This window comes from Pteropus alecto, unplaced genomic scaffold (genome assembly GCF_000325575.1).
Source record: "Pteropus alecto unplaced genomic scaffold, ASM32557v1 scaffold106, whole genome shotgun sequence".
Classification (NCBI taxonomy): domain Eukaryota; kingdom Metazoa; phylum Chordata; class Mammalia; order Chiroptera; family Pteropodidae; genus Pteropus; species Pteropus alecto.
In genome coordinates, this window is record NW_006442103.1 from 2534786 (window position 1) to 2543977 (window position 9192).

A 9192-nucleotide genomic window follows, 5' to 3' on the forward strand; every position below is an offset into this window, starting at 1 on the left:
CTTGCCTCTCCCTTGGTAACCACTATTCTACTTTCTGTTTCTCTGAATTTGTCTATTCTAGGTCCCTCAAGTAGTGGAACCATGCGATATTTGTCCTTTTGTGTCTGGCTTATCTCACTTAGAGTAATGTTTTCAAGGTTCATCTGTGTTGCAGCAAATATCAGAATTCCCTTCCTTTTTAAGGCTGAATATATGTGTTTTTATTAGAGTGTTGGCATAAGGATGAGCCTGTTATCCTCATATAACCTTTCAGGCCTTGCCCCAATTCTGGCACTTCACAGACCAGAGTTGTGACTCTTCCTATTGCCTCTCTACAACCCAAAAGCTTTCCATTCCTTGCAAGAAGCATAAGGGGAGTCAGAGGACAACAGCACCTGTAGTAGAATCACTCAGCAAACTCATTCTCTTCTGTTGCTGAGCGCGGCTGCCTCCAGTCATCATCATTGCCCCATTTTCTGGATGCTGGAGCTTATCAGCCCACCCCTTCCAGAACTAGTTACCTGTGTCTTCTAGTTTGGCTCAGTTTTCTGAACTCCTGACACAGTGTCTGACCATAGATCCCTACCAAAACCTTCTTTTCAACTGCTACATGCACTGGGTGATAGCCCATTACGATATGTTCAGTGAGCGATTACGTTAAGTATTTCCTAGCGTGAGTTGCATTCGTTTTTATTATTTTGAAAAATTTACAATCACTGACACATAGTTGGCCATTCTGAAAGGATGTTTGCTAACTATCCATTTAATTTCATGATAAAACTTCAAAAATCTTTTGAAATATGTTCGTATAATAATATTTTGATATAGCTGAAATTTGTTTAATTTTCAGCTCTATTAAAACAATTTTGTAACATTCTCCATATATATATACGTATGAGATGGTTGCTAAAAAACAATCAATGTAAATAGCAAATAATTTAGATTTGGGTTTCAAAGGGAAAAGAGCTAAATTTGAGAGACCAGAGAAAGATAATAGTGGTTTTCCTTCTTTTATTTTTTCTACTTGAAAATGCAGATATTCTAAAAATCTCGTTTTGTTAGTGGGCAGAATGAATGGACCATGACACTCCATGCCTTGTCTATCGTGACACCCATGACATCTTGTATAACAGGTTAACAGCTCTCTTCTGGGCTAGGTGATGTGCTTCATGAGGACTGCCTCGTGTTCCCTCTTGGCCCCTTCTAAATTCCCCGAGCCTAATGCAAATCCATAGATATTATTATATATAGTATATACAATAATTTTATATGTAATAATCTGTTTATATCTTTTCTTGAAATCCTTGAGCATATTTATGACAGCTGTTTTAAAAATATCTGCTGAAACATCAACTCTATAACTTCTGGATATATTTCTATTGCTTGATATCTCTCTTGAATATGAGCCTCATTTTTCTACTGTTTATATGTCTTATAATTTTGTATTAAGTTCTGAACATTGCAAATTTTATGTTGTGTGTCTGTGTTTTGTTGTCTTTTGAAGAATGTTGAATTCTGTTTGGTAGGCATTTAAGTTACATTTGGATCAGTTTAACTCTAACATGATTTATTTTGTAGCTTGGTCAGGGACGACCAAGAGCAATCTGAACATTAGGGCTTAGTTTAGCCCTGCCATTAAGGTGGGACCTTTGTGGGGTGTCTGTTGAATGTCTAGGGAGTTCAACAGCACTCCCTACTGCAGATCTGCATAAAGCTTATGTGAGCGATGGGCATTGCTCAGCTCACGGCCCCTCAATCATTCTTTGACCAGCCTGAAGGAGTTTCACCCTATGCATGTGTAGTTCAGTATTTACTAATAGACTTTGGGGTAATCCTTGCGGATTTGGGGAGGTCTTTCCCTGCTCTTCCTCTCCAGTTCTCAGCATTCCAAATATCAGGTGATTTAGCCTCTCCTAAATCTGATGTTTGTCATCTCAATTTAGTGAGATCGTCATGTTCTGCTTTGCTCAACTCCGTCCACATGGTACTCCAGAAAGTGCCTTCAAGTGCAAAGCTAGAGAGATTAAGGCCCACTCACATCATTTGTTTCTTTTTCTCAGTCCTGTACTGTTTGTTGTCCAATGTACAAAAAAACATTGGTTCTTTCATTTTTTCAAGTTTTCTAGTGTTTTTTGTTTTAATGGTAAGAAGGCAAGTCAGGTCCCAATTACTCTTTTACTACATAGGATTCCAATGAGCCAAGCCCAAATTCTTATCTGTGGCTGACTTGTCTTGACTATTACTAGTGAAATTTCTGTTTTCCCATCCATGCACTGCTGCCATACAGTAGTCACCCCTTCTCTGCAGTTTCACTTTCTATGGTTTCAGATACCTACAGTCACCTGTGATCAGTAAATATTAAATGGAGAATTTCAGAAATAAATAATTCATAAGTTTTAAATCGTGTGCTGTTCTGAGTAGCGTGATGAAGTCTCTTCCTGTCTCGTTCTATCCAGCTCAGGACATGACTTACCCCTTTGCCCAGCATCTCCACGTTGTATGCATTACCCACCCCTTTGTCACTCAGTAGCCGTCTCAGTTATCAGATCGAATGTTGAGGTATCACAGTGCTTGTGTTCAAGTAATCCTTATCGTAGCCTAATACTGTGTCACAATGCCTATGGCATTCACCTCACATCATCGCACGTCATCATAAGAGAAAGAAGGGTGAGTACAGTACAATGTGATTTGAGAGAGAGAGAGCAAGACCACAGTCTCATAACTTTTATTATAGTATATTGTTATAACTTTTATTTTATTATTAGCTACTGTTGTTATTCTCTTACTGTGCCTAATTTAAAAATTAAAATTTATCAAAAGTATGTATGTATAGGGAAAACCTTAGTGTATATAGGGTTTGGTACTACACATGGTTTTGGGGATCCACTGGGGGTCTTGGAATGTATCCCCAAAGTTAAGGGGGACTACTGTATTACTGAGAAGTAAATTTAGTTTGATTCACTGCTGAGAGGTGGAGATAAAACATAGCAATCTTGGAAGAAAAGAAAGAGAGCAGCCTATTCCTTAGCCCATTATTTCTGCTATATCTCAATGATCTTGTCCCACTACAGCTGGACCAGATGCTCACTTAGGATTTTATTTCATTAACTGTTATTTCTTAACCCAGATGGTATTAATCTCATTAATATTTTTAACTGTTTATGAACATTTGTGTATTGTAAATATGAAATATTTCGCAATAAAAATTAAGAGTTTTGCTTATAGTAAGGTTTAAATTTTGGCATTATGAAGTTCACATTTTATATTTTAGCCATTGTGAGGTAAATATATTCCTGTGGAACTGTTGTTACCAAAAAACTATAAGCAAGCATACAGACCAAGAAATAAAAAGCCATTTGCCAATCAGCGCTAAAGACAAGGCAGGAAGGCCTCCACTGTAGCTTTTCAAGGACAGGATGCAAACTGATCCCTCTGTATCTCCTGACAGCCTAACATATTATGCCTTATACATAGGGAACATTTATAAATCCCGAATCATTCTTCTCAGGGATGCATGTTACCTTTTATAAGAGAAACAGGAGAGAAAAGAGTCACTGGATTTCTGACCTTTCGCTGCTTTCGAATAAACAACTCAAAGCACAGCTCAGCACTGTCATTTTCATATAACAAGGTCATGACATTTTCAAACATCAGAGTACTGTGATAGCACATGTAAATTTTCTAAGAGAAACTGGGCAACCAGAAACATGTGCTTCTGTGACTATTATCAATTCCTGTGGCTGAGCTCTAAGAAAAGCCACCTTTATAACAACCCTGTACCAAAAGCCACAGGCATCTGTTCCTAAAGGTAAGTGCTATCCCTCAGTTATTCTCTGGCTGGTCTAGGATGCTGTCTGGGAAAAGTCCGTCAGGTGGATCACTACAGTGACTAACATTGGATTAAACAATAATCGGGCTAATTTTGTGCTTAGGATGCACTGAACTTGGGGTACCACATTTTTTTTTCAGTGAAAGTCTTCCAAATGGTCACTATAAAAATGTGTTGGACAGGTTTAGTACTTTTTAATTTTGGATTATATTGAGATCTGGTGAGGTGTGCAGGGAAGGGAAAAGTTTTTCTTAACCGTCTTAGGGTCTCTGGCTGGGTTTGAAAATTAAACTGACAAAGACAGGGTAACAGGAGGCCAGTATATCTATTGTATGGAAGTTGACACGTACATGGGAGCCTTCACAAGAGAAGGAGGACCTGAAAAACTGACCAGAGCAGGAAGCTGTTATACCTTTTAGACAAAGAAACAATACATTTGTGAAGAATTGACTAGACAGAAGGGTTTGGGCTCAGGGTAGTAAGTGGTCAAGTAACTAGGAAGATAAAGGAAAGTTTAACTGGATTTAAATTTATAGATTTTTCAGCCCCCAATCTCTGGTGACAAGAATGCTGTCCTTCCACAGGGTACAGTGAAAGTATGTTCTACATGGGAGTTTTATGATCCATTTCAGGGAAGAAGGGCAAGGGGATTTAAATGATCTTTCCGCTTCTGCCTTTTTCTCAAAATCTTTCTGCTTAAGATATTCAATATACCAATGTCCAGTATTTGGGGGTAGCATGTCCCAGACTCTATGAGATGAAAAACATACTTTTGTTTGTAATTATGCCTTCAAAAATTGCTATATAGGTTGATCTTTTCAGCAAACATAGGGTGTTGGGTTCTAAATAAAGAGGTACCAAACAAGAGGTACTGAGAAGATATTTGAAAATAATATATCTGATAAGAGGTTAACATTAAAAATATATAAAGAACTCATACAACTGAACATCAAAAAAAAAATCAAATAATTCAATTTAAAAAATGGGTAAAGAATCTAAATAAACATTTCTCCAAAGAAGACATATAAATGGCCAACAGACACATGAAACGATGCTCAACATCATTAATAATTAGGGAAATGCAAATCAAAACTGCAAAAAGATATCAACTCACACCTGTCAGAAAGGCTATCATCAATAAATCAACAAATAACAAGTGTTGGAAAGGATGTAGAGAAATGGGAACCCTTGTGCACTGTTAGTGGGATTGTAAGTTGGTGCAGCCACTATGGAAAACAGTATGGAGTTTCCTCAATATGATAATAATAGAACTCAAAATCCAAATAGAGGACAAGAACAAAAAATACTAATGTCCCCAAAGTGAGTAGGACATCATAATGACTTTTAAGTTACCCAAATAGAAATATATAGTACCTTTGTGAAGTTCCAAAATACTCAACATTTTAGAAGTGTTATCACATTTTTTAGAACTTCATATCAAATATTTATATGATGGTGATAACGGTAAAGCAAGAAATGTCATACGACTTATTTTTTCAATTAATTGACAATGTATGCAGTTCCAATTAATGTCTAGAGTCTTATTTTACCCTTTTAATATAAATGGTAAATGATTTAGTTTATTAACCCAGATCCTATATAGATAAACAGTGGTTAAAAGCAAAATAAAATGGTTATTGATTGCAACTCTTTGGTTGCAAGTAACAGAAATAACTTGACCAGTTAAAGGAAAAGAAAGAGAAGAAATGAGAGAGAGCGATAGACTCCAGAGTAAGTCTACTCATGAGTCTTAGGAAGGACTGGACCTAGGAATCAGTAGGTAGCCAAGCAGTACAATCTCTGTCACTTAGTTTTGCTCTCTCTTTGGATCCGCTTTATTCTTTTATCCCTTATGCAAAGCAGTTATCTTTGCTTTTTAGCTCACATGGTAGAATACGGTTGTCCATCACTCTGAGTCAAGATGTTGCCTTTCTAATCACATAGAAGATTGGCTAACTTTAAATTTCTAGGAGAGAGAATCTGACTGCCACACTTTGCTAAGCAGCCCATTCTTGGTCAAATCAGTCATAGCCAAAGGGACTGGGCTCTCACAGAGCAAATATAGCTACGGAAGGCCACCCTTGTGAAGAGAGACAAGGAGTGAGGGAAGAGGTAGTTCACAGAGAAAGAGGATTTGTTTGTAGGCTAAGCAAATATCAAAATACTTCATACTAGATTTTAGAGAAGAAAAGGACTCAAAAAAAATCACTGAGTTCAATCCACCGTCCAGTGCGGTGATCTCTTATATCCTCTTTCTAATGGATGCATTTAGCCTCTGCTTGAACACTCACAATAGAGAGCTGACTAAAGCATGAGGCAGCTCATTCCATCATGAGGCAGTTTTATTGTTAGAAGGTTCGTTCTTAGGCTGAGCTGAAATTTGCCTCTCTACTTTAATCTACTCTACTTTGTGGAACAATAAATAATATGCTTAATTCCTCTTTTTATATGACAGCCCTTTCTTTATTTGAAGACGAATAACATGTTCTTTACTGGTTTTGCACAGGGTAAACATCTGCAGGTCCTTGAAATATTTCTTCCCTGATATGAATCCCTCATTCTTAACTATTTTAATGGTTAGCTTGCTTTTAATTGTCTAAAAAAGATCTTAAGCGAAGGACCTAAGATCAGACAGTATCTGACATGTTCTGGGAGCAGCAAAGAAGTCCAGTATACTGAGAAAGAATAAGTGAAAGGGAGAGTCACCAGGGATAAGGACAGAGAGAGGACAGGGGACCAGATCATGCAGGACTTACAAGCCTTTGTAAAGACCTTGGCTTTTACTGACAATGAAATCAGGTTCCATTTCAGAATTCCTAGCAGAGGAGTGACATGACCTTACTTACATTTTGAAAGACTCTCCCTGGCTCCTATGAAAAATAGATGGTTGGGAGGCAAAAGATTCTTTCCATTTTTCCATAGGCTTTAGGTTTAGGTAGGCTCCTTTTGTGATTTTAGTGGGGCTGCCAACATTGATTAGAGCTCTGTGCTTCCACATTTGTGTCTATCAAAGAAGAAGAGGGTGATTACTACCATCATCAAATGATGGTGAATTCCATGTTGATTGACCCACCCCTGAACCAATCTCTGGGTTCAGGGGAATGCCTTAGGTCTGGATTCTCTGAAGCTATCGCTATGGAAGAGGAGTCATTACTTTGATTGACCTACCCCTGAAGCTGGGCATGAAGGTTAAATTCACCCAAGTTACTTGGATACTTCACAAGGAGAGAATAGAATGGTGTTGAGCTGCCCACCAAAATACTGTCCCTGTCCCACAATTACCCTGGTATAATTATTGTTGTTTTCTTAACATTTATTGTAACTCAACATCATCTATGGGCAAAATTTAAATAGAACACAATGGGACTATTATATCCATTGTTGAGTACCTTCATTAACAATCCTGAGATTGTAATTGTTTTGGGTCAATGCTTTGTGATTTCTTTATAAGGTCTATCATCAAACCCTTAGATGTATAATATTTGTGAGACTGCTATTTTTAACCTAAATAAGACAGTTTACATTTGTATTCCTGTTGTATTCTTTCCAATATCATTTTAAATGTTGATTCGATCTTCCTAATATATCAGTCATTTGCAAATTCAGTGCGCATACCTTATTATAAATATTAAATAAGGACAAAATTATATTCCCTTCCTCTTAAAAGGATACTTTATTTCTATAATAGAAAATGGATGTACAGGGTGAGGGGATTTTAGACTGAGGTGACAATGCTACAACAGAGACATTTATTGCAAAATAATTAAGTGACTTAACCAAATCTGAACTATTTTCAGCTCTCATTTCTCAGTTTTTCATTGGTGTCGTTAAGGAACAAAAGTACTCAAACTACTCTGAAAACTTTAGAAATATTAAAAGATTTTGAAAAGGGCGATGGTTTCCATTTGTTACTTGGTTCCTTTCTTTGTCAAGTTACCAAAGAATTTAGAATGGAAGTTACTCTTTCTGGGAATGAGTTTAACACCTGTATTTTTATTTGCAAATTATTTGTCTTCAGTTGTCATTTAGGTAGCTATTTGCAGAAAGCCACAGAAGTTATAATATGGGTTTATAACATGTTTATAATAGTTCATAGCTTATAATACATAAAGCAAAATGTTTTCTTTTTTCCATTTTTTTCACCTTTTACTTGTCTGTATATTTTTCTTTACTTTTCCCATTCTCTTTCCTAGTTTAGTTCTTTATGCATGTTTTTAAAAACTGCTGATCCACTCAAACTATTGTGTTCTCTTCCAAGAATAATCCTTATTATATGCACACTATAGGAAGGACAGCCGGCTATGCTGAGCTTTTTTCAGTGAACACACAGATAAGCAGTCACTTCTGCTGAATACAAAAGAGGCAGTATTTTTGCTAAGACAGTCCTTTGCTCACTACCATCTAATCCTTTCTTTTCGAAATGTAAAATTTATTTTTTATCAAAGTAACACATGCACATAGCTTTAAAAGTAAATAGTTCTGGAAGATTTATCGCGAAATAAACAAAAGTCAAAACCATACTTTTCTGTCTTACTCCTTTCTTATCCCCAAGTACCATGCCCGGTAACAACCACTTTAGACAATTCTCCCTGATTCTCCCAGTATTTACCTCTATGCTTCTGAATAATATGCTCATCTGTGATTTTTCTCATCTACCAATTCTAAACATTATCTTTTGACTTCCTACTTTGGAATGTGAGACAGTGTATTACCACAACACACACACACACACACACACACACATGCACACATCCATTCTTCTATCCTCCCACAAAACTGTTTCACAATTTTAATTTTATTAATATTCAGTGCTCACATTATTATGATGCAACTATCTTTAACTGAGCCACACAGTGTACTATGATATTTTTTTACAACTTTTTATTTATCTTGGAGTTAATGTAAACATTTTTTCCATATACCTTTAAATTTTTCCCGTAAGCATTCCAACAGCACTATAAAACTCTGCTCAGTACATTTAGACATTTTTGATCTTTAAGGTTCATCTTTTCTCTTGGAGACAGCCTTCCTAGGGCACTCTGATCTCATCTTGCATCGGACCTGAAGGACTGCTACATGGCTGCATACCCGTTGTCCTAGGCCTTCTTTCATCGACATCTAATTCACTTCTCTCTTCTATGTTAGATCTCAGATCTCCTGGATCCTATACCTTCTTCTTTACTAATGTATACCCTCATTGGGGAATACATCTTCCAGAAGATTTCAAAGAAAAAAATGCATAGGAAACAAATTTTGTGACATTTAGTGTATCTAGCAGTATTTTTATTGTTTTCATACATTATTGATAGTTCGGAAAAGAATCCTTTTTCTCAGTCCTCAGGAAGTTTGTCTGCCTGGGGAGAGTTGGGATGGGGGTGCAGTGT